Source organism: Sus scrofa, chromosome 7 (assembly GCF_054392235.1).
Source record: "Sus scrofa isolate SSC_HxYL_T2T_F1_AM1 chromosome 7, Sscrofa_HxYL_maternal_Yorkshire_Landrace_v2.0, whole genome shotgun sequence".
Classification (NCBI taxonomy): Eukaryota; Metazoa; Chordata; class Mammalia; order Artiodactyla; family Suidae; genus Sus; species Sus scrofa.
In genome coordinates, this window is record NC_139389.1 from 17,733,604 (window position 1) to 17,761,369 (window position 27,766).

Here is a 27,766-nt window from a genome sequence, read left to right on the forward strand (position 1 = left end):
TAGAAATAAGTTAACTTAAAATGTTTGCCATTGTGGCTCAGCAGGTTAAGAACCTGACATAGTGTCCATGAGTTTGATGCCTGGCCTCCCTCAGTGGGTTAAGGATCTGGCATTGCTGTGGCTTTGGCATAGGCCTGCAGCTGCACTTCTGATTCAACCCCTAGCCTGAGAACTTCCATAGGCCACAGGTGGGACCTTAAAAGGAAAAAAAAAGTTTCATTGGTGACACCAAGGGCAGTAACTGAGTTTCTAATAATCTACATGCTTTGCCAAATGACAGATTTGGAGGAAAATAAGAGAGTATTGGTCCTTCTTTTGTTGTTGCTGCTTTTCCAGATCTTCTCACTACTCTCTTTACTCCAACACCTTTTATAGGAAAACAGAAACAAAACCCAGACCACAGCGATTGCTTTATATGTCCAGTTCTTAAAATACGTATAATTGCAGAATACTTTGTCTTTTCAATGCTGTATGCACTTATTTGGGGATATTTAGATCTACTTAATGATAATCAGTTTATTGGTTAATACTGCATGCATGTAGAGACTAGTAAATACTGGAGCCCTTCTCATAGAACATGCCAGCCCACTGCTAACCAACAAGAATAGCAACTGAAGACAATCCTATTTTTCTATCCTACTATACATTTCTTTTTTTTTTTTTTTTTTTTTTGGCCTCCTCGAGGCATATGGAGTTCTCAGGCTAGGGATCAGATCCAAGCTGCAGTTGCAACCTACACCAGAGCTGCAGCAACACAGGGCCTACTGGGCCGGGTTAGAAATCAAACCTCCATCCCTATGCTGCAGAGAGGCCACCAATCCCATTGAACCACAGGGGGACCTCCCATTCCTGTATAAATTAATATTATTTTCTTCCAGGGGAGATATATTACATGATTCCCTGTTTGTCAATTATCGCTACTATATAAATACTAGGAGTTACTATTCAGTGAATGTTTACCATGTGCTGAGAAGAATGGCCTCATTCAGTCATTGTAATAATCTGGCAAGGTAGGCATTCGTATTCACATTTCCCATTGGAAGTAGCTCTGGTTCAGAGAGGTTAAGTGGCTTTTCTTGCACTTCACAGAACACTCAGGATTCAATTACCAATTTTGCTGGTCCAAGCCTAAGCTTTGTCCCCTGAATTACACATTCAGAAAAGCACTAACCATAAAATCAGAAGTTAAAAATGTTTTTCTATCAATAACAAGTAATCATGAGAATAGCTAATATTGAGTATCTAAAGTGAATCAGGCTGTACAGTATATTCACATAAATTCTGTATTAACACAACTACCCAATTAGGTATCTACTATTATCTGTATTTCAAAGCTAAGAGAGCCGAAGTTCAGAGTTGTTAAGTAATTTCCCCAAGGTCAGACAACTAGTAGATGAACCAAAACTCAAAAGCAGGTCTTTCTCATTCTAAATTGTAGGTGCTTTATTTTATTGTTTCCTATTGTATAAAACTTCCTATTGAATAAAATGGGAGTACTTATTCTCCGCTACTGTTTTGAAGTGAACATTTAGACATTTGTATAGCAGAGAATATATTAGCAAAAGTTGCTAGTGGGTGTGTAAAAAAAAAAAAAAAAGACATTTGGGACACCTAAAAATGGGTTTGTCATTAAATGACTTGATGTAATGATGAGGACAATGGCACATTCAGTATTTTTCAAGGAGTATGTGACTGTAGGATGTTAGAATATGGGTCAGTATATTAGCCACAGGCAGACTCTGATTTTGATAAGGTTTTTATGGAGGCCCATCTCCTGAAATGATTCAATAACCAAAAGATAGAAAATGAAATTACTACCATTTGAGTCTTTTGCTTTGTATTATGTCTTCCTCTTTTGTTTCAGATGTTGAAGATAGAGAAATTCAGTGTTTATTAGGAACGTCACACACATTTGCCTCCTGGATAACTGTAATGTGGTGGTTAAAATGGTAGTCGGACTAATAGCACATCTGAACAATGATTCGTAGAGTTAGCAAACACAAATGAAACCTAATAAAGAAAGGGAAACATGGAAAATCTATATTCTCAGCCCTCTTCTGAGCAATAGACCCTCTGTGGCTTTGGGGGCCTAGATGTGTTTTGTGTGGACTGAAAAGATTCTGTTTTCTAAAAATGTCTTTGATTTTAAAAATCCTTGTAATTCCAGTGCTGTTTTTGGTTTTCTTCTGAACAGCATGTGGCAAAATTGCTCATCAAGAATGAGTTACTTTCCTGAACACAGAGCACCCCCTGGTCTTTTGCGGATGCTGTTGGGGTGTTCACACGTGTTCATGCGTGTTCTGAAGATCCTGTTTAAGCGTTCCCTGTGCACATGTGTTCATCACGTTGTCAGTGATCTGCAGACACGTTGAGCATTCTGGACTCTGTAAGGGTTTCCATGTATTTGATATTTCACACAAACATCACTGATTACATCACTTTGGCAAGGGACTGAAATGCCCCTGAGGGTTGTAAATTATGTTTCTTTCTGTCAGCTCTCACCTGCTCTGCAAATTCTCCTCCACAGTGCAGATTCCTCCTTGTGGTTCACAGTCCACTGTATGTTTCCTGAAAGTGTAATAGATGTTCAGGCTGCATTGGGCATCTTCTCTTCACTTCATTGTCAACACTCTTCGTCAAAGAGAAGCTTCTGATACACATGCTAAGCACACATGCTGCTCCTTGTTTTTAGACAGAGCTGCCTCCGTCTTTGAGGCTGGCCAACCCCCAAGGTCAGAAATACCCCTGCGTGCTCCTGTAGCAGTTTATGCTCACACTGATCATATTCAACTTTCCTGTTTATTTTTTGCCCTTCCACTAGACTAGAGGTGAAAGAAAATATGTTTGATTAATATTTCATCCCCATTCCCACAACATGCTATAATAAATTATTTTCTAAATGATGAAAAATCTGTTATCAAATGTTCCTTATAATCATGGTGATGGAGAAAAAAGTCATAGGTAATGAAATAAGTAGGTGAGGTTGAATGCATTTTGCCTCTGAAAACAAGGCAGTGGTGGGTACTGGCCCATAGACTAATGACACATACAGAGTGGGTTGATTTTGTGTCCATGTAAATAGCTTCCTAAATTAATTAGGTGACATAAAGAGCATTGACAATTCTCTGAGAGCCAGAGAAATCACTCTTTTTTTGCCAAAGCAATGTTATTTGCTTTATCTAGGTTTCCTCAACATTTTAGTCACAACCAAATGAAATGGGGCATCATTTGCATCATGCCTCAGACTTCAGGTAGGCAAGAGAATATTCTGGTTGCTGCCTTCTTCAGACAGAAGCCATGTGTTAACTATTCGGCCTCAAATTTATGACAATAAAGACTGAGGATGCCAAGGAGAACTTGAATCTGCCCTTCCTTCAGCCTCTTATGGTGTAGACACTGCACTTGGTGTAGATATCACTAAGAATTTAATATTTAAAGGAGCAGGATCCATTCACTGCACAATATGGCCCCTCTCTCACAAACCAGCTATGTGGCTTAAACACTTACCTTTCCCACTCCTGGTGGGAAAACGGACTGTGTTAGACTTTGAGGTCTCTAAAATAGAGACCTCCCAAATGGTTCTCTAGAATAACTGACATCAGTTGATTTGCAGTCTGATTTCATATGTAAACTTCAGCTTCACTGAAATGGTCTTTCGGATGCCAGAGAATACACAGAAAAGACCATGGCAAAAGGCTCCAGAAGGCCAGAGACAGCTTGGGGCACATGTACATTGAGAGCAGTCCTAGTCAGAGCATGGCCTAGTTTTTGGCATGGGCACCAGTGAATAACAGACTCCACCTACTTCCTCTGCTGGTGTATGGTCAGTGCCTGAGGACTGTGGGTCATTTGGTGAGTGCTGTTTCTTCTCTTGTTTTTTTTATTACTTGGGGACAAGCTCTTCTTTCTGCCCAGGAAACTAACAGCTCTGGTCCCTTCTTCCCTGATGAGCTTCCTCTAAATTGTGACTTCAGAATTAAGGATCACGTCAGTGAGTTGCAGTGAGACCCAGTTTTCCTCACTCCTTGTCCTTCTACTCTACACTCTCATGCTCAGTAAACCAGTAAAATTCCTTTACTGGTTTGTATCTACTGATAGATTGTACCTTCTCTGTAGACAGAAACAATGAACATTTTGCTTATTCTAAGAACCGAGCAAGATGCTTGTTTCATAGCAGGCACTCAATACATGGTTGTTAATCCAGAAACAAAGGAATACATGACTAAATCCTATGCTTCCCCCTCCTCCCCCTCACCCCAGCCCTTAGAGGGAAGTTTGGGGAATTTTGTCATGCCCCATGAAACACAGTAAGGGGAGCCTAAGGACTTTTTAAATGGGGGTATACCATTTTTAAATAAGATTATTTTGTTATTGTGTATAGGTAGGTCTTGGGTTCATAAAATAATAAACCTGAGCAAGACTGAAGCCCAAGGAGGATAAAGCAAATAATCCAAGCTGTCCGAATCTGAGTGTGTCTAGCATATTAAACACAATATCCAGCTCCTTAAATTATAGTTTTCTCTTTAATCATTTGGTACTTGCAGTTCCCTGGTGGACTAGCAGTTAAGAATCTGTTATTGTCACTGCTGTGGCTAGGGTTTAATCCCTGGTCTGGGAACTTTTGCATGCTGTAGGTACAGAAAAAAAAAAAAAAAATGAGACTGTTTTCAGCTTCCTTTAACACAGGAAGCAGCTTGGTGGCATCTGGCTTTGGAGCCACACAAACTTAGATTTAATTTCTGGCTCCTCTGTTGAACTCTGTTGAAGAACTGTGCAACCTCAGTTTCCCTCAACTATAGATTCGTGAGACAGGTTTGTTGTGTGTGAAGCAGAACAGTTCATGTATGTGAAAATGTCAGACAGTCCCCAGCACAAAATCAGCCTTCTGTACATGCAAATTCACTTCCCTTCCACGTAGTCCAGAGAACCAACCTTACCACTTGAAATGATTAGAGCCCAATTTCCCTTTATTTAGGAAACACTGGAGGCCTCTGTCCGATGCCAAGCCACTTCCTTGTTGTGATAATCCCGTATTTACTCTGTCCAAACTCAGAGTGAAACTGACATCGGATCCTCCCGTTTACTGATATTGCTCTTTAAATCGCTCCTTTGAATTCCCTCCCTGTTAGCTGAGTTATTGTATGCGAACATATCCAGTTTTAAGTATTTCTCTCTTTAGGCATGACTCACCCTCCTGTGGCCAGTTTCATTGCTCCTGTTATTTCCCTAGGACCCACTCACTCTTCTCCAGCGGCTCTTTCTTCAATGCATCTCCTCCGATCCCTCGGAATCCTGATTTTTTTCATCTGTGGCTGTCGTCCTTGTATTGCTCTAGTTCTGTCTTGGCTCCCTTGCCTTTTGGCCAGAGCATCTATCTGTTCACACATAATTTTAATGAGCTGCCCAGTTCGATTACTAAAAGGCACTGGAGTGTTGCAAGGGATTGTCCATTCTTTCCAGAAGCTCTCTCAGGTTTCATGTCCTCTGGTGATTTACCAAGTGTCACTTAATTTTTGCTTTTTTTTTTTTTTTTTTTGTCTTCACACCCTGGCCAACTCTTCATGGCAGTCATTATCCACCTCTCTCAGTGATCTACTTAACACTTCATTAAAAAACGTGTTCCGCTCAGCTACATTCTCACTGCTCGTCACTTGTCAACAAGGCCTGCTTTTCTCCTTCTGCTTGTGAAACTTTTGGTGCTCAGAACGTGCCAGTTGTCCCTTCTGCCTGCGGTGCAGCTTCTTCAGGTGCCTCCTTGGCAGTGTCTGCCTGTCAGCCTGTGCTTAATATCAACTTCTCTCTTTTGTCCTTGTTTTTTACCCTCAGAGGCTGGGACAAAAGCACAGATCTTCATTAGTCAATACTCCCATGACTACACCTCAAACGGACCTTTAAAAACAAAAATAGAAATAGAAAAAAGACAAGTGTCACTGTTCCATAGTATGAGAGTCCTTGTTTTTTTCTTTTTTTAAAAAAAATTACAATCTGATGAATCATCAGAAATGGAATAACAACTTTGCTTCACATTTTGGGGTTTGTTAGAGGGGGATGCTGGAGGGAAAAGCATTCTTATTATAAATAAGTGGGTGCGGCTGGTCGCCCCAGGGGCTGTGGAGAGCAGCGGTGACAGAGCAGCCAAAAAGACACACGAGCACAGCTCTACCCCTCATGAAGCTTCTGTTCTGAGAGAAAAACAGACAAATAGAAAGGAATCAATACAATTTCAGACTGCAATAATAGCGTAGCACGAAGAGAGGGTGATAACTGAGGAGCATATATTTTTGATTACGTTGAATTTAAACTTGGTATATGGTAAGACTCTTAGGAAGTCTATGGTTCATTTCAAATTGGGCTATTTTAACAGAACAAAATATTTCTGTCCTCCTCTGAGTTCATAGCACCATTGCCTATACATACTAATGATGCTCAGTCTTTCTAATGTATGGAAAAAGATCCCAGAGGCTTTCATGCAGTGAACATTCCTAGATGTGTTCAGTAACAACAAAGATAAAACAGCACCCATTTACCAAGTGCTTACTATGTGTCAGAGCTTGGGATATGTCACCAAACACTATAAACAGAGCGCTTGCTTTCTTGGTGCTTCCATGTTAGCAGGTAGAGAAAGGCAATTAAGATTATAAGACAAACAAGGAAATGATATGGTATGTTAGAAAGTTATAAATGCCATTGGAAAAAGCAAAAGCAAGGTAGTAAGAAGGGCTGCTAAAGGAAAATTGTGCAGTCTTAAATAGGGCGCTGAGTGTGGTTGCCAAGAATACGTGTGTACCAGGGGTTTTCAACTTTCTCTGCCCCTCCATCTGTCACAGCAGAATGTGTATAGAGTGGCATCCTTATAAGGATGACCTTGGATCAACAGAATGATCAAAATGTAAATAATCCACAAACTCAGATACTCATTGTTTAAAATAAATTACAAGTGGCATACCTCATGACAGAGAAGACACACAAATCCTTTAATATTTGAAATGAGAATTGTCACCCCATAGCACTTTTTCAACATTTATTAGACACAACCAGGTGGAATCTTTTGCAATGTGGTATAGCCCAAGTTCTCATCTTCATGCCATTTAACATTTTATGTGCTTTTTTTTTTTCCTCCCCAAATAGAAAACGCTTAGCCGTGGGGGCATTTTCTGTATATTCTGCAGTACCTAGGAGAGTGCTTCACAGAGCATCATCCAATTTTATCAATTAATTTAAATTAATGGATGTTATCAAATGCAGGTGGATGTTAGCAGCACATCTCAGTATCCTGAGAGTTCTGTGCCCCTTTCATGTGAGATTCAGTTATGGCAGGGGTCAGATGCCAATCTAACCTCATGGAGTACCCACGAGTCACATGTGGTGACGCATGTCTATGGACTAAGGTTTTCAGGGCTGGCATATTTGCCAGGACAGCTCCCTCCCTCAGTCCTCACTAGCTAATATTCCTGAGTGGTTCACACAGGAGTGTGCATAGTGAGAGGAGGGCATGTGCAGGTGGGGATTGTATAAGAATAGGCTGAATTTCTTATTAGTGTGCAGGTGGGGCATATTCTAGAGACAAATCTCTACTATATCCCTCAAGGTCACATTTTTACTAAGATTGTATACGGATATGTTGACTTTCATATTAGTATTAAGTCATTTTAAGTTTTGAAAGCCTTCTCCATTTTTTTTTCGTAGTCCAGAATCTGAATTGTTGTATCATGACAGGAACAGAGTCTGGAATTGATGTAATAGGTATAAATCAAATATGTTTCTGGAGTCCTATTTTCTATTCAGTCTCCCAAGGAGAGGCCTTGTAGTATCCTGGATTTTTGTAAAACCTAACTTGAAATGCCAATCTTTTAGATGAACAATATAAACCTGGGTTGGATGATGGTGCAGAATGTGCAAAGAGATGGGTTGAAGAAAAGTTAAAAGCCTGCTTTCACACTAGAGAGAAAACCAATCGTTTTGCCGTTTCCACTTGATTGGCATCTGTAACAACTGCTCACCTGTTAGCAGGCATTGCCTTTGGGTCTGAATGTCAAAGCCTTGGAAAAAAATCTGCAGTAAGGTTCCTTGGTGAGGTGCAAAAGGGCTTTTGGGCCACATCGTTTAATGAGGTAGCTGAGTATTCACCTTCTCATATTTCTTGACTGTCATGAGAAATGGACAGTCTAACTATATTTTAGTCATGTCGATATATGTGTTTGAATGCCAAGCAGATGTAACTTAAGTGCAGGTAGACTGTTATATTTCTGACTCTATGGGTTAAAAAGAGAGAGAAATGAAAATGATCTTTTACATCCCAGGTGCTAAGTGTAGAACAAAAAAGCCAAAAACAAAATACAGTCCACTTTTTCTTGTCTCCCCCTCTGCCCTTCTCATCTTTTCCAGAAAACCTCACCTGTATTGACTCCCAGAAACAATTATTGCACCATGTAAGAGAACTAGTCCTCTGCCCTTTGATTGTACTCACCCTGGGAACTGGTTAAAGGGATTACCTCGAAGCTGAATAGAGATAATAACAAACACATTAAAAAATGGTCAACGACAGTGGCCCCCAAACCTTCATGCTGACAGCATTGCCATGTGTGTTATTAGAGAGTCAAGGAGAACCTTCCTTCACAGGAGCTACATATTTAATATATATATTTTTTTCTGATCTTGTGGGACCAGGATGGATGCCACATATTTATCAAATTGGAAAAGCAAACAGACCAACCCTGAGCCACATATGGTTAATGGCAAGGTGCCTCATGCTACAATTGAAAGGCTGTTTTGGCTGTTCAAGTAAATAGATGCCTCCAAGAATTATGTCGCCGAAATAATTAGCATAGCGTCTATTTGCAGGGCTGTTCTTCCTGTACTTTCCCTCCCTGGCTCCCAGGACAGTGGTATATTGCCCCTGCTGCCACGTCCCTCTAATAATGGCCATTATTCATAGCAGAGCACTTGAGGTCACTGGTGTGGTCTTTGCACACAGGACACTGCTATTCATTCAGTATCATCCCCTAGACTGTGAGGCACGGAAGACGGATAAGAAATCCAGTTTGTTCTTTGTATATGAGATGTAGATTTGACCTTGTCCTGTCCTTCTGTGTCTTCTATGATCTTGCAAACCCTAGACACCAGAATTTCAAGCAGCCTTGCAAAAAACCTCCAACCGTGCTTTGGTTTTGAGTTTAAATCCTAGTATTTCAATCATTGCTTGGTTTTGCTCTAAAGATGCCTGGGGCATTCAGCTGCAACTGAGAGGGCAGACTTGTCATTGTTAGCAATTAGAAAGAGCCTAGTAGTGATTCAAGGTAGCTCAGAATTCATACATAAAAAACAAAACAAAACAAAACAAAACAAACAAAACAAAAAAACAAATGTGTTAGTGAGATGTAGTTTGCTGAATTCATTGGAGCTCTGTGGCTGCCTTTTTAACCTTGCTGCCTGGCTCATTATACATGCAGTCAGTTACCAAAGACCCTGGTTCCCTGTTGTGCTCCTAAAGCCTGATAAAATGCATCAAATATTAGATGAATCTCCTGGTCTTCTTCTCTGTTGGTCACCATCTCTGAGATTTCAGCTACATTGATGTAGTAATTAGTGGAAATAAATTCCTAATATTTAATATATGTACCAGGGCTCAGCAGGCACAGAATAAATGCCTAATGAATTAATTACACAAGAAATGATTGAATACAAGGACATTGCTTATGGTATTTCACAGAATTAATATTTTTCCAAAGAAATTGAACAATAGACAGTTGCCTTATCTTGCACACCCAAGGAACGCTCCTCAGGGAGGCAAGATTCTATGGCTTCTTTTCAGTTTTTACTTAGCTACTGAAGAAGTGGCACCTAGGTATGGAAAGTAGTTTCACTTTACCTAAGACCTCATTTCAGGGGTTATTTTATTGTCACTGCAAAAGGTATTAATAGTCATTAGCAATTGGACTCCGCTTTGAATGTTGACTTGCTGAGAATAGACAGGGATGTTATTTTAGTGGAAAAAATCCTTTTAGCTGTGTGACCAGGAAACATTGGGTAGGATAGCAAATAAATGGATGTCTCACATTGACTAGAATGAGAAGGTAATTTGTGATCTTCTCAATTAGTAACCTAATTCCATAAATTCTGGAGCTCTATATTAAAATAGTCAGGGGAGAACCATTGAAACATTTCTGAATTGTTTACATTTCATTTGGATAACACACACACACACACACACACACACACACACATCTTATGAGCTTTTCTACTAAAAATAAAACTTTATTCAGCCTTCTTGATCTAGATATGCTAGCATAATTTATGTGGCATTTAAATCTGGTTAGAATAGACCCACATTGCATTTTAATGTAAATATGCACAGAAATGGTCATTAATAAATTTCCTAATTAGGGTCTACTATCAGGCCCATCAGTATACCTTTGTTTGTTTTTTGTTTTTTTTTATAAAGCCTTATTTGAATGATGAACAGTAATCATAAACAAAAATTGAAGCTAAAGAGAATGAAAGTAGAATTATTGTAAAGAGAAGTAGAAAAGGGAGATCTGAGGAGAAGTTTGGGAAGCAAGCAAAATGATCAGGTGTTGTATAGTTTGGATAGTGTGATATTAGGCCAGGTATATTCTCATTGATGAATCCCCCCGGTGAGCAACTCAGCACTAGCTCTGTGCTGTGCCTCATGTCTTATCAGGGGATGGATTCTATCAGCATTTCCAGGTAAACTCACCAGAGACACTTATGAGAAATTTGGGGGAACCAAGCACAGAAGTATTTTTACATAAAATTATGTCCTATCACTCAAGAAGAACACATTTCTCTACACACACATAGCAGCAAGCATTTAGATACACTTTCCAAAAAAATTTTTTTCAGAGCCCTAGCTTCTTTCTGGTAAAATCTTTCCACCTCCCTTTTCTAAGATGATAATAGTACAAAGCTGTTTTTTTTTTTCCCCCTCATGGTAGCAAGTTATAAATTTACATTGGAAATTTATAAGAAAGAATTTCTGAAAGCTGTAGATTAGCATTTATAACTTCATGAAAAAATTTTTAAAAGCTTAACATTTGAATATTTTTGCATTAATAGGGAAGAGGGCTATTTAGTGAGATCTAAGGATGGATTATGAGTGTTAATGTTCTTTGAAAAATGAAGAAAGTGCAGTGATTTAAACCAAATTCTAAAGCACTGATCCACAGTCTGATACTTGCCTCCTGGTCAATATTATTTACAGTGTATGATTGAAAAGGTGTTAAGTTTCTTTAAACATGTGTGAAAGAAGCATGCAATTTATGAAGGATAGAGGTGTAAGTGACTTATTTAAAACCCCTCCTTTTTAGAACAGGGGGATGAAACACCGGTCCTTAACCCAAATCTCCCAGTGTCCCCTCTGTACTTAAAGTATCTGGCAGACTTGTTTAATGTAACTATTTCTTTTCTGGCACATGGAGCTTTATTTAGTGACTGGGATAACTTACTACCCAAATCCCAGAAATAGAGTTTTCCGTGAGAGTCAGCATTTCTGGTTTTTGATTATGAAATCTCCAAAATGACAAGATTCTCAGGAGCTGAATGCTAGTGAGAAGAGAATTATCCTCTGTTAGGGCAACGTGACTTTGCTTACAGGGTTGGGAAAGCCCCCTATGAAAGTATGGAAAATATAAAACACTTTATAAGAGGTATTTCATTATGCTACAAGTGAGGTCAGAACTTAGTTCCTAAGTTTGAGAATTTGAACCACTTGCTGCCGCTTATCACAGATTTCAATCAAGGAAACAAGAAATGGGAGAATAGTGAAAATAGATGTATTTGACAGCTCTTGACAACATTATCAGAGAGTCCACTTGGCTCATGTATTTCGTGCCATATGAAAATGAAAACACGCTAGAAACCCTATAAACTCAGCCCCAGTAGTGGCTCACATGCAGACACACAAGGTTGTAACGGCAGGTTCTGCAGTCCAGCATAGATCAGGTTGGCTGCTGGGCCACTGTTTTAGATGGGTATGCGATACTGACTCGTGAACATGGCCGACTGTCTGTTGCTTAAGATGAATATGTCATACTGACACCATTTCACATCTGAGTTTTTTATTAAATACATCATCATTCAGAGTGAAGTTGTGAAGCCAAGAATATGTAAAATAACCATCTTTGAATAGTCAGAATAGATATTATGAAAGCTCATGCTTGAGAGACTCTGTCTCTGGGAGTTTGGGGCCATTGTGGAGAACTGTGAAGGCAGGTGGGTCAGTCTGCCCTATGAAGAGACCCCAGCATGGAGATGCTGAGGGTGTATGGTGGTGGGGCAGAGCCAAGGGGGCAGTGGATGGACATGGTGTGTAGGGTCAAATGGTGACTCTGCAGAGCCTTGAGAGGGACCAAAGTTTTCCCCTGCAATAGCGAGTATCCATTTTCCTGCTACACAGGCTTTTGGTGGCAGCTTAATAATGACACACAGCAGCGCCATATAAGGCCATTTTACCTTTTTTGGCCTCACCCATCCTCCTGGTGGGACAAGGCGGAGATGGGAGAGTCCAGAAGCAGGAGGAAGGGCAGGAGAGGGAACAGCAGGTTGTGGCTGGCAGGGCTGAGGGTCACACTGGACAAGGGAGAGCAAAAGCATCTCAGCAGCTGCAGACTGGAAGTTTAAACTGAGGGAAATTAGCTTGAACTTTGAAGCAACTGGTAATCATTTAAAATGAGAGAATCTGATTGAAATGACATTAAAGGACACAGAGGGGGGATTTTACAGACCACGTCTGAAAATAATGGTCGGAGAGAGAAAGACGAATCACGTTTCCATTCAGTGAACTTTTCAATGTAACCACCTATTCACCACCCTTTCGTTTTCCTTGGTTGTTATGTTGAATGAATGAATGGATGAATTAATGAATTTGGACCTCATCACTAACTGCAGAGTTAAACGCATGTTTTTTTTTTTTTCCTACATTTAAAACAAAACCAAAGCCTCAGCAAGCAGATGGTAGAAGCTTTTATTTTCCAGAAGACAAAAGAACCCGCCCCCAAGCTTTAACACTCAACAGTGGGAGGCTGTATCCGCAAAAGTCAGCCCGAGGAAATCACATATTATCAACGAAGCCATCTACACCTTTCTCATTTTTTAAAATTTCACTCAAACTGTCAAAAGATCTTGTTTTTCAGCAAGCTATTTGATTTTTGAGAAAATTAATGCTTTTATAGTGGTGTTTTCACTTTAAAATTGAAAACACACACACGTTCAAAAAAAGAACATTTCCCCCAATAGAGAAACTAGGGTTGCCAAGAATAAATATTTAAAATCATAATTCTTGGTATTAGTATTGATAGAGCCTAAATTCCAAAAGGATTTAAATTTGACAAAGTAAACTAAAATATGCCCGCTCCAATGATATCACAGTTTTTAATAGTTTTATTCCAAGAAAAGCAACTGAAACTATGCATCTTGTTTGTTATTTCATGGCATGGGATATTTGCTCTTATCAGAGCCTCATTGTTTTAAAGAGACTCATTTTTTTCTAATGTGAACATGAAATATCTCCTTTGGGGTCCGGGACATGCATAAAGATATATCATTTGCCTTTTAATGGGGCTTTCTGGTGACTCTATAGTTTTAAATTATTCTATATGCACCCAGTATTCCTTCGTGAATGTTCTTGCTCTGTGCTCTACAAATATGGATGGAAATAATTATAGTGAGGAGGGCTTCGTATGATGATGTCACTCCAGAGAAAGCCTGCACCGCAGGGAGCATTTCCAGTAAAGAATGGCAGAAACTGCAGGGTAATCAAAGTGCAAATTCCAATTTATTTAAGCAATATTGTTCTTGCTTCTCCATTTCACAAAGCTGTCCTTTCTCATTACATTTTTGAAAGAGAAGGGATGAATTTTACTAGCATAAATCTGAATGCAAGTTGACCTTTTTTGAAAACTGCATGGAACACTGACATCAGCTCTCTTGTCACATGTGGTGACAATGGGGAAAAAAAAAATTGAGGCTTATAAGGAGTAAGCTGAGTATATGCAAGACTTGATCACATCCAGCTCGGCTTCTATTTGATGAAAGGCTTGTGTAACTTGAGAGCAGTGGATTTGTTGATGACCCTGTGAAGGGCTTATCCTGTATGGACACCCCAGGGACTGGCTTTGACTTGACCATCTCTTGCTCTCTGGCAACAAACAAACAAATAAACAAACTAGAGTTGATATCATCTGTACACTGGTGACAATCTGTCAGAGTTAATTATTATTTAAGAGCTTATTTTTTTAATCAGATGTTTACTAAATATGAATGATGTATCCATTGATGATGTAGTAGGCAGAGGGATTAGAAAATCAAATTAAATGTAGTTCTTGCCTTTAACATTCTCACAATTAGGAGATGTCTTCTTATTAGAAGATTGCAATACAGGAGGATGGCAGGAGACTTAGTGCGCTTTAGGGACCCTCGCCCAGATGGGGTGAGAAGGGAAGTTCCCGCAAATGCTGATATATCTGATATCTGATTGGACCCTCTAATGACCAACTGAACAGGAAGGGGTGAAGGGAAAGGATTTGAAAGCAAAGGGACTAGAGATTTTCAAGCCATCCAACATAAAAAAAAAAAAAAAGATGCAAGAATAATGGGGAGTAAAATTACTTCCCTTTGGCTGGAGAGGAGAACATGGAAGAATGAGAAAAGGATCTTGTGGAAAAAGCAAACAGGAGTTTTGCCCATGTAGAGTATTGTCTTCAAAGCTTTAGAGGACTTTTCTTTAATAGTCACACCAAAAAATAAAGTCATTAAAGCATTCACCCCTATGCTCTGGTTTTAGCTGTCATTGCTGTCCCAGTTCGACACATAATCCAGAACATCCACTCTTAAAATGAGTGTTCAGGACCCAGAGGAATGCCTCTCACAGTGGCTCTCCTGTCTGTAGGTCACTGGGTCCTCGCTCTGTGGAGATCTGTGGCTGTGCCCCTGCATCACTGGAAATGGACACTGCGTTAAAAATGGGAAAAACCAGAGAAGAGAAAAAAATGGAAGCAATTTTCTTTTATTAATTTGTGCTAATTGATTCAAACCTTTTAGGCAATATGTATACCGATAGATTCCTACCTAACAGAGGAAAGTTTTCAAATAAGACCAAAAGAACATCACTGTTTGCTTGCTTATCTTTTGTGTTCCAGCTTGTAGACCAAGAGGGACATGAATGTTAGGGTAGTGTTCCCCAAATCTGCATGTGAAGACTAAGAAGTATTTTTCGTATTAAATATTTATATTACAAAAACATTTGCTTCTCTCTCGCTCCCTCTCCTTCTTTCTTCACACACACACACTCACATACACACAATATATACAGAAAAATGTATACACAAAAACACATAAAGCATGATCATTTTATATTGAATGCTAAAATTTAAGTAGATTTATTTAAATATTACATTCTTTGAAATTATATAAAAATTTCAGCTTTATTTTTAAAGTATTTTATTTACTGTTGGTAGCCTTTTATTATAATTTGTCTTTTAATTTTATAGATAACTGAATATTTTGGAAGACTTTTTGAAAATGGGAAAACTATTTCTTTTTCATTGGCATGTATAACTTACATCTTTAATAAGCGAAAATTTATTAAACTTTTGTAATACTTGAAATATTTTTAATCCTTTAGATCATTAAAATCACAAGAACATAAATTATATTAAAATATTGATTAAAATAACTAGTACTTTTGCTAAAATATGACAGACTGTGTATAAAAATATATATTTTTTTGTTCTTTTATTACCTGTTCTAAACTCACCAGACTCTGAATAGAATACTCCAACATGCATAATAATGATACAATTTAGTTGTTTTTACTATTTTCCTAACTTCATTCATATAGGAAACCATAGCACACTATGTTGATATTTTACCAATATAATGGCATTTTTTCACAGGTGATATTCTATTGGTTTGTTACATATTATGATTCCATTTGTACTCTTTTTTTAAATTGCAGCTTTATTGAGATATAAATTCACATGCCATAAAGTCCATCTTTGTTTTTTTGGCCATGCCCACAGCATGTGGAAGTTCCTGGGCCAGGGACTGAACTTGCACCACAACAGTGACCTGAGCCCCAGCAGTGACAGTGCTGAATCCCTAACCCACTAAGCCACCAGGAATCTCCTCCACTTGTACTCTTGCCCCAAGTCCTGGTTTTTAAAACATCTTAAGCAAGGGAGTAGTATGATCAGCACTTCACTTGAGAAAGGTCATTCTGATGGTGATGGTAAGACCAGTTAGGAGGCTAGTTTATTTCTGTATGGGTAATGTTTTGACCTCTAGCCTGAACTTCTAAGTCAACTCCACTCACTTCTTTCCATATCATACCTTCAGAGAGGTTTTGAGCCCTACCACTATAGGTTTCGTGGCCAGAAAGCTTTCAGCTATTGGCTTATTTGTTTTCAAACCAGGCGTTTTTGACAGCTCAGCTACCGAGATAGATGGACAGGAGGTCTTCTGTCTTTATCTAAAAATAACGCTGAGAAGCCACAGGAGCATGGCTTGAGTTTCAAAACCCAAGGCTCATGCAATATCTAATGCCAACCATTAACCATAGGAACTGTTTAGGCAAATAACAATGTTTTGAGTCCATAGCAAACCCATCACTGGGAAAACCCTGCCTGTATGTGTGGCAAAATAAATGAATCTACCAGCCTGACCACTACCCCAGTGAGTCTGCAAGACCTCTCCAGATCTTCTCAGGTTGCACTCTTCCAGTCGTATCCACAATGATGGGCCCCTCAGGACTCACAGACATCTAGTGTCTTCAGTGACAACTAGACAAGTGCTGGGTGGACTTGAGACATTATTTCAAATATTCTTTATAGGTTCATTTCATGTGCAGATGAGAATTATGAGAACAGAAATCATAGTAGATTTTTTTTTTTTTCCAAAGCACTTTTCATTCTGGCTTCAGCTTGAGATTGAATGAGAAATCTCCTGCCTACTGTCAAGCTGAAATAAGATGTAGAATGCATCCTAAGCAAGAGCCAGGAATTCTAATTATAGTTTTTCTTGGACTTATACATTTGAAAGCTTTCTTCTCTATTTTTATCTTAAAGTAAAATACAGAAGTTAAATTTGACAGTAATGCCTTGATGACATCATTTCTAAATTGGGAAACAAATTTTGTTTCAAAAATACACTCTGTGATCTTAGAATGCTTCATTTTATCCTCATTGATAGGAGAATATATCTTGATGGGAATTTTGAAGGTTAATAAGTACTAAATTATTAACTAGGAGATGAAATTGAGTAGTCCTGATAAATTAAAGTTTACACATGTGAATGTATAATTTATGTATATGTGCATAAATTTACATATATGATAATATATAGAGACAGAGCATTTTAAAAACAATGTAATTTCTATTTTCAATTTATATAGAATTTATGAATTTCTCACCATTTGAGTAGGACTTCTGAAATGGACTTATGTAATTAAAATTAGATTTAAAATGATTTGGGGATCTATTACTGTGATTACCCTTATTAGCAGTTTAACTTGGCCCTAATACATTTTATTCTATTTTACTCATGTCATCTCTCCATTTCCCACAAGAGTGGGATGTGGCAGCATCATCAACTCCAAAGACAGCTTTGTATAAGATTAGCATCTTCAACAAGAGTGTCAGAGGCATTTAGATGAGGGAAATGTAATCACCATCACTCACTGTGAATGTCCTGGGACAAAATTATACTTAAACAGCAACAACAAAAGGTGAACTTGGTTAAGATGATTGATAGCCGGTTCTTCCTCACTATGTTTCATTCAGAAGAGCACAGGTTCTACCTCATAATGGTCTCATCAGTCACTTGATTCCTGTTCTGGTTTTGGTCTGGAATCTGCTACTTATTACATGTGGGGCCCTAGTCAAGCTACCTTTTCCTCTCAGTGTACTTGTCTCTAAAATGGGGAGAAGACTGGTACTTATTGGGATGTAATATAAGTGAACTAATACCTGTATGTTGTAAGGGTTAAATAACATGCTGCAGGTAAAACACTTAACATATAGACTGGCACATAGTAAGCTTACAATGTATGTTAGCAATTTGTGTTATCTGAAAACCGTATTTTACCAATAATTGAACAGCTGTTTTTTCTTGTTATGTGTCCACAATAATTGACCACATTGGATATTTGTTCTGAACTATAATGAGGGTGGAGCCAAAAAATAAACCAGTCGCCATTCCTATTATAATTGCCAAGAATCATCTTTAAAGAACTTCCATTAAAAACTCCCAGGAAAGAATATGAGATCAAAGATAAAGAGAACCAAGGCCATAAAGAATTGTGGTGCCCCCGTTTAGGCATTCTCTCCCAAGCCTAGGACACAATAAGACTGATTGGTGTCAAATAACAATTCTATCATTTTGACTATCTGGTTATATCTGGGTAGGATAGAAGGACAGTTGTTCTTGTTTCACTCAATGCGTTTTTAACAGCATTGCTCCCAAGCTCCCTCTGGGTATGTTTGACCCAGTAGAGGGCTCAGCCTGGTGTACAAGAAATCAGGAGTTAGCCTACAGCAGGGCAGGGAGGCTTTCTGAGATGGCCGAAGACAATGCAGACCTTTCGCTTCGGTGGAGAGCCCACCACAGTAAGACCATGCAGGCACAAGCCACAGAATGGAAAGCTCATGGGTGAGCCCTTTGGAATATTTATTTTGTCTACTTCTGAAATATTTAGTCTGGACCATTTAAGCTGATACTTTATTGGTGTACACACTTGTCCAAATTTATAGCAGCCGACACTGCATGGAGCTTTGGGGACTGAGGTTCAGGGCTAGCAGATTGTTTAGAAAGCCCATATGTGAAAAGCCAGATCTCCCTGTGAATGTAGATAAAAAGTGGGGTCAAGCCAAGTGTATGGAAAATGAGATAATGGGAGATTCAAAGCATATTCCCACAGGGGCCAGTTTCTCTGATGTCCAACTGAACTCCATATTAATGAAGGATGAAAACCTCTCACAACTGATAAGCATGCTGTCTCCTGGCAATTATCATAGCTCCTGTTGCAAAATAGGTACTTTATTTGGACTTTATATCCATTCCTTGACTTGCTCTCTGTGAGGAAGCACAGCCTCAAATAATTGAGGGTCTATTAGCACACCAATTATCTAAAGACCTTGATTTTAGTAAGGAGTGGATTTTAATCAATCACTGCAAATGTTATCGAGAGATTAGTTGTCCCAGAGAATAAAATAAAATTAACTACAATTAGACTGTAATAACTTGCAAGTGCCACAAGCATATATTTCCTAGTTTGTCCAGAATTAATGCATTTGCCCCTACCTTGTATAGAAAAAAGATGTTCAGACTTGTGCAGTAATAAAGAGAATTAATGTCATCTCTTCCTTCCCTGTAAGGAACTGAAAGCACCCATCTAAACTAATAAATAAGTAGCTCACACTTTAATATACCTGAGCTCTTACTAAATGGGACCGTGTGAGATGATTAATAGAAACTAAAGAGTTTGTTCAAAAAAGATCTCATTTCAACCTTGGAATTTAGTCTGATGCTTTTAAAGCAGTGGTAGTTGGAAAGAAGAAGGGTGAGGAGGAGGGACAAGAGACGAGACGATGCAGAAAGTTTCAATGATAGTAGGCAGAGATAACAAGTGGCGAATGGCAGATCTGGGACATGTTAGCATTCTGTCAGGCATCCAGAAGTACTTGGTGAGAGAACTTATTAAAATATTACACTGGCTAATTTCAAGCTGAATGGGGAACTATTACAGTATCTGTAATGATTTACTTTAAAACACGTTGGCACACACTGTACAATATTATGAGTGTGCTAGTTAGTTTAAGCTTCAACTCTAGGGTCATTAAGGTTCTCTAATCAAGAATCCACACTCCAAGGATGACGCTTAACGTTATACAAAAAAAGGCTAATTCCAAAGGTGGCTACTAAAAGCCCTTAAACTATCTACAGCTCAATCAACACCTGAGGATTTTCTAATCAGCATAATGAAGGTCAGACAAGGGTTTGCTCAGTGAAATTAGTGATTTGTAATGATCTCTGGTAGAACTGTACTCTGATTAGATAAAATGAAAACTGTTCTGGAGACATGGCTTGGCCAAAGTATTTTCATGATGTTGCAAAGACTTGCATGAACAGAAGCTAGGAATTCAGGGAAGCCCAAAGCCTTTGTTCACAGAGGTGGTTCCTGATGCTTGATCTCTTAATGGCTTTGTGACTGGTCCTTGATTGCCTGGTGCTGATTATAAAAGTCACAGTTTTACACCTCCAGAGTTTGTTATAACATCTACCTGGAGTGAAAGTTTCATGCAACTTGGTAGCTAGGGCATCTACAAAGGCAGAGGTAAGATTTCATCAAGCTTACAGAATAGGGACTTGATTGCCTGTAAATGTTTGTTTAATATATTCTATATTTGTAACAGCAGAATTATTATAAAACTTACTTTCTTTGTAACTTGGTAAATAAGGTTTTATTGCTAATCCACTCACCTTAAACTATTCAGCAATTACTCTGTCCACCAAAGATTTGTTCTGGTCCAAACTGTCTTAAGTCAATTTACAACAGGTCATTAGATTATTTGTATTTTGGAATTACATGGAAGTACCATGTCTGAAGTCTAGAAAAAAAGAGATATTGAGTTGTACTTAATTTATGGTCTTCCTAGTATTCTGACTCAAAAAAACATAGATTCTTTTTTTTTTTTTTTTTTTTTTTTCTGGCTGCACCTGCAGCATATGGAACTTTCTGGGCTAGAGGTCAAATCAGAGCTGCAACTGCCAGTCAAAGCCACAGCCACACCAGATCCAAGTCATACCTGAGACCCACAGCACAGCTCACGGCAACACCAGATCCTTAACCCACTGAGTAGGACCAGGGATCAAATCTGCATCCTCATGGCTACTAGTCAGGTTCCTTACTGCTGAGCCACAATGGGAACTCTTAAAACATGAATTCTTAACCTAAAGTTAAGGTGTCTATAATCTGAAGGAGGAAACATTACAGTTTTAGTTTCACTAGTCACCGACAGAATTTATTTCTTTCATTTTTTAATGTAGACAAACTTCATTTTATCAGAACCTTTGATTTTGTTGCTAATAGGAATCACAGCTATTTCTTATATCACCTTATGGTTTTTGCAGATAGCTCTAATTATCATCACTACTTAAAAATTACAGTAATTATTTGACCAACTGCTGGACTTTTTATTTAATGCATCAGTAAAGCATTGTGTAAATAACTATATCACAAACCAGTTTTCTTAACATTTTGCAAGTTTATTTCAATATAATTGGCTTTCTTTTTAATCCTATATACTTTATCTTGTACATTTAAAAACATTATTTGGAAGAGTTTTCTGGTGGGTCAGTGGGTTAAGGATCCAGCATTGTCACTACTGTGGTTTGGGTTCAATCCAATCCCTGGCCCAGGAACCTGTGCATGCCACCAGCATGACCAAAGAACAAGACCAAAAAATATATATGTTATTTGGAGAAGGAGTCAATAGGAATCACCAGACTGAAGAGGTTTCATGGCACAAAAAAGGTCAAGAAAGTTCCTTCAATGCCAGATTTTCCTGTTGCCAAAAGTCAGCCTACCTGTTTGTATGATTTCCTTGTTTACGTGATGTCTTAGAAGTAGGTGAATGGAATGTATGTGTGTAGAAGAAGTTGACTTTGAGATGTCAAATAGAATTTAAAGATTAAGGCAGCTGGTAGAGCAGTTGCAAGAGAGGACAGAAATAAAGAATGGGGTTGTTGGGATGCTTCACTTGAGAACCTCTTTTCCAGTTGGCACAATGGAAGAAGCGTATTTCACAGAGAACCATTAATTAAGATACTTAGCCTAACTTCCTCCTACCTCAACACCTCTTCTTGTGGGCCAAGAGGCTTGGGAACTAAAATAGGCATGTGGGATGGGAGAGGCTGGCAAACAACCTCATCTTTCAGAGCTATGCTAGTGGGCCACAGACTTTAAGTCTTTGGGCTGGCGGTCTCATGGCTGTGGGTTTAATTTGAGCAAGGAAAAATGTCTTTGAGACCACATCCACTGGATTCAGCTTTCTTACCTCGTAAATGTGTGTTGCTCCAAATTAGGAAAGGTGTTCCAGATCCTTGATGGCCCTGAAATAGACATGTCTATGGAGAACTTGTGCTGCTTGTCTGTGACTCCTGAGTGCCAGTAAAGTGGACAGGTCTCTCATAAGTCTCTCCTGACCTGTCACAGACAAGGTGACTGTCCCTGGAAACCTCAGGTGTGAAAAAGCAAAAACTATGACTATCGACTGGCCTGGTTTGATTCCATCTTGTTGTTAAATGGCCTTATGCAAGTCATTTCTGTGTTGAGAGACTCAGTTCTATATCTATAAAATGGGAATATAATAATAATATCTCTCTCTTTGAGGTTGCTCTAAATTATAAATCACATAAAGGTAATACCTGGCATATATAAGTACTTATTAACTGAATTTTTCCGCAACTATCCCTCCTGGGGTCAGATAGCTCCAGAGGCTGACTAGCCTCTATGGAGACAAATTCACTCTCTGAAAAGCCCATTTTAAGATATTTTCTATTATTTTGCGTGTTTCTTTTCTTAAAAGTATAGGGAAGAACTACCAGTTGTGTTTGGTGATACTTTAGTAAGCAAAGACCAAGTACTCCATGGTAGAGATCAATGCTCTGGGAGAACACAGTAAAATTATCAGTAGAAAAACAACACATGAGAGTAGCTGCCTCATTTTCCCCTTGAGGACATGTTCTCTCATTTACTCACTTATTCAAAAAGGCTCCTTGTTTTCAGATCGCGGTATCAGAAACCATGGGGAAAAAACTGGGGTAGGAAGAGGAAACCATTTGCAGTAGGCGCTATGGTCTTCTCAGCTAACTTACATTGTACCTGGAAAAAAATGACATAATATTATCAAATATTAGAGTTTGTGAAGAACTCAAAGATCCTGTATAATTATATGTATATTTGTATCTCAGTCATTGGCATATCCTCCACTCCTGCTCCCCCAAACTAGGATTCATCTTTGTTCTCTTCATTTCCCTACATTTATTTCATCAGCAAGTCCATTCTTGCTAACTCTCAGAAAATAAGCTAAATCCAATCACATTTTGACCAAAGCCATCATCAAGTCTTGCCTGGATGTCTGAAGTGATTTCCTGAAGCATCATCTGGCTTTCACTCTTCCTCTTTCAAAATCGGTTCTCCATGCAACAGCCAGAGTAATATATTAAAACATCATCAATTTCATCAAGTCATTTCCCCTCCCATTTAGGCTAAAATTCAAATATATTAACTGGGCTTTCAAGCCCAACCTGAGGTCCCCCATCCTGGTGTGCATGCTCTCTCATCTCAGGGTCTTCACATTAGCTATTCACTCTGCCTCTCATTGTTTTCTCCCTGATGGTCATATGGATGCCTTTTTTTCAGTTTCTTTCAGTTCTCAGAATTCTTTAATGCCCATTGGATCACTTGGTAGCACTTGATCATATTTTAATTTTCTGCTTTGCCATGACTTTTGCTTACTTATTTAGGAGTTAGTATTTATATAGTGGGTACCACTCATCATCTAAATCTTTACCCATTTTAAACGACAACCCCTTCTTGGATGATCTCTTGTATTCCTAGGTATTCGACAAACATTCACATGCAGGATCCACAAAGGTGGGGGCCCTGTCCCCTTCTTTCATTGTTGTTTCTCTAAATTGAGCACAAAGTGTAGCACAGAGGAAGTGCTCAGTTAATATTTGCTCAATAAATGATTGGTGACTCTTAACTTTCTCCGGGATTTTATAACCATCCATTACAACCAGATGGTGACACAGGGATTTCAAAATTGTGTTCAGGAGTTCTTCTTGTGGAAGAACCCAACATAGTGTCCATGAGGATGTGGGTTTGCTTCCTGGCCTCACTCATCGGGTTAAGGATCTGATGTTGCCACAAGCTATGGTGTAGTTTGCAGATGTAGCTCAGGTCCAGCTATGGCATTGGCCTGCAGCTACGGCTCTGATTTGACCCCTATCCTGGGAACTTCCATATGCTGCAAGTGCAAGTGGTTAAAAAAAAAAAAAAGTTCAAAATGGGATCTCTTGTTTTCCCCAAGACTCCTTTTTCTTACTGTGTCTTGTACATCAGTGAATGCTGATAGCACCTACACCACTACCCAAGCCAGAACCTTCAGAAAGGTAACCCTGAGCAAATTTCTCCTCTGCCAATTGCCATTGAAATAGTCTAAATGCTATAAAATAGTCTAAACTCTCCGAGGTCCTGCCGGAACTCAAGCTTACCTCACTAGTTTTATTTCTCTCGACTGTGTCCATACGCTTGCCTCGATCCACACTGTAAGCTGTGATGTGATCGTAAAAAATGCTTGCTCACATTTCAGGTGTCAGGTGTTAGCATAATGCTCTTCTGCTGCCCTTTGATTCACGCTGCCCCACCAGCCCTGCCCCCATCCTCCCGAGAGCAACCTCACACAAGCCTCTCCTTGATCATTTTCCATCCCTTTTTGAGACTCATTTCCTCTGGGAAATGAGCTGTCTCTCTTGACTTCCCTGGCTTGCTAAAACATGGTTCTGATTCAGGATGCCTGGAGCAGAGTCCTGAGAACATGTATTTTTAAAAAGCCCTCCAGGTGATATTGATGCAGTGTGCTCATGAATCATCATTTAGGATAAATACTAACACATTGTATTGTAGTTGGACAGTTATTTGTATTCTTTACTGAACTCTGTGAGGCAGAGGACCTATCGATCTTGTTCACTTTCTAAGAAACACACAATCTAGTAATAAGAGACACTCAATATGTGCTTGTCAAATGTGGAAGCTTTGGGACATTTTTTTGGGCCATCCAAGGCTCCATCTTATAATTTTAGGGTTCGTGAGCAGGAGTATCTGGTATGTGGAATGTAGCTAAGTCATTTTAGTTAGTCATATCTCACACTAAAGCATAATATTATCCAAATGTTTCCCATAGTTTTGATATAATTTTCAGGATTGTTCATGGGAGGGATATTAGAGTGTAAATTCTGAATGCTAACAGTTTATGATTTCTTTTTTTTATCTAGAAATAAAAAAAAATTGTTAAAAGTCAAAGCCAATGTTAGCTTCCTTGACAGATTCCTTATCCTTGACCAATATTTACTAAGAGCTTCTTTCGAGAATAACTTTGTAGGGTATGTTTAAGAATAAATTGTTAGGTATAAATGCCATTACCAGAGTCCAGGTAAATGTCAAGGTAAATGGAAGAAATGGTGAATTAGACCGAAGTTTACTTACATCTGTACACACACACACACACACACACACACACACACACACACACTTTAAGCTGGGGTAATGTTTTTTCCTGTGAATGTTAACTAACATTTTTCCAAGTGTTATACTAAAACTAATTTGAAGGTTTATCATTTGAAACAGAAATGAAAAAATTTCCCCCTTAAGGATGATTCTTTCTAAATTCTTTCTATAGAGCCTGTCATCCTCTCCTTGCAAGTTTTTGCTGATCATCCCGGACAGCTTGTTTTGTTATTCCTCTTCCCTCCTTGCCCCCATACAAATAATAAAAAGTGTCTTATACTGTGTTTGAAAAATCAATTCTAGTCTTTACGTTTTTAAAATGACATAATTAAATATGATTACCTTGGAGTTGTTTATAATACTTAGAAAACTGGGTAGGATAAAAAGAATTGCTCAGATAATGTGCATGACTTTCTACTTGGCTGTTGTCAGAATAAAAGCTATATGTTGGTAGCTCTGTCTTTATATAGGATAATCAATTTCTCAAAACTAAATTTGTATCTTGTTATTAATGTAGCACATAACTATAGCACATTTTGATAATTTAAAAAAGTATAAAAAACAACGCATGATGCCATAGATGGGGATGGTTACTATCTCAAGTCTATGTTTCTTTTTCAAGAATAGAAAATAGACTTCTTCAGTGATGTCCTCTTACTAGTGGAAGCTGCCTGGATTACTGTTTTGAAAATAGGATAAGCTGCTTCTGTGGTCAAATGGAAAAATAATAGTGAACAATTAGCAAAGACTAATAATGGGAATTGGGGGATGGAGGTGAGGAAATGTGGGAACTATGCCATGTATTTGTCATCCTTGATTTTGAGTAAAATACCCATGTGTACAATGTTGTGTAAAATTTATTTTTTAGTATGGATAAGGCTACTTTTGAGGAAATTAGATAGTGAATTGTTGCAAGAAGCTTTCAAATCCTCCTACTCAGTTGTGTGCAACCTATAATGTCAATCCTTATATGTGGAGAATTAGGCATGTTTTATCAAATTTATAGCATTAATATTTTCTTTTGGTCATGTGCAGAGGCTTGATGTGGGATCTCACTTCTCAGGCCAGAGACTGAATTGGACTATAGCAGTGAAAGCACCAAATCTTAATCACCAGACCACAGGGGAACTCCCTATAGCATTAACATTTATGCATTTTATTTAATGTATCTTCTGCCATTGCCTATTAATTGCCTTTTTTTTAAAAAAAACAATTTTTTTTTTTTTTTTTTTTTTTTTTTTTTGCCACTCTACAGCACATGGAGTTCCTGGGGTCAGGGATCAGATCTGAGCCTTAGGTTGTGATCTATGCCACAGCTGCAGCAATGTTGGATCTTTAACCCAGTGTGCTGGACAGGGCATTGAACCTGTGTCCCAGTACCTTAGGACCAGAGCAGAAACTCCAATTATCACCTTTTAAATTTTGTTTACCATTATTTGCTTACCATTTTTCTCAGAAAAGAACAAAATTAAGGTTTGGATGGAGGAAGGTAAAAAGGAAGAAGGAAGGCAGGAAGGAAGAGAGGAAGGGAGCGAGGGAATGAGACATTTAAGGAGGAAGAGAGAAGCAGGAATGGGAGAACACATAGATTTAGAGAGTTAATTGCAACAGCAAATCTCAAGAGAAAAGAAAATGAATCCTTAAAAGGAAAGTGGAAAAGCCTCAACTCTTTCAGACTGTCTTCTCTGGGGATGCTGACTGGACACTTTGCCCTCTTGGTAATTGACAGAGTCATTAGCAATTAAGCTAAGGGAAAGACTGACAGGTAACAGGGATCCCCTGCCTCCACCCACTCCAGTGATCGCAGTGGGAGTAGCAGAGGAGGGCTGCAGATGGATAAATGATGTCATGGAGCCAAGGTGGAGATGGGAACAGGGTGGGGATGGAAAAGCAACATGCTCAAGGAGCTTCTCTTATAGGTAGGGTTCTGGCAAGCTCAATTGAACTTAGCCAACCCACAGGAGAGTCGGAAGCAGAAGGGAGGAAATGGAAGAAAGAGAGGAGCTGTGGGAACTGAACTGTGGAAGTTTCTTCATATCCCCCAGTCACAGAGCAAAGTAAGAAAGATTGGGGCAGTGGCTTCTCACTAATATGCCAGGAGACAGCTGAAAACCCTTCAGCCAGTCTAACCATTCATGGAAATTTTAGGGGAAAAGATAGAAAAGCATTTGTGCTGGATGTGTGCATTTTAGCTAACATGCCAGAAGGGAAATTGAGTTAAAAACCTGTGGCTTCATTCATGGGCTATGCATACAGCCACACAGGGACCCAGCCCTGCCTTCCAGCATGCTGGCAGCAGCCCCAAGCCACCCTGGGCCATGCAACAACCTGCACAGGAAACTTTTTCTGTCCTCCTATGGGCCCATAGCCACTGCACAAGGCACAGCCTCAGAGCCAACCATGCCAGTGGGCCAGGCCTGCCTACCAGTACACCCACGATAATGGCCCCTGCCACAGCCG

The 27,766-nt window shown here is 39.0% G+C and overlaps 1 long non-coding RNA gene across 1 annotated transcript in view; it reads left to right on the forward strand.

Moving 5' to 3' along the window:
- The window catches only part of LOC100512907 (uncharacterized), a 1,315,914-nt gene that overhangs the window by 753,073 nt on the left and 535,075 nt on the right, over window positions 1–27,766 (forward strand).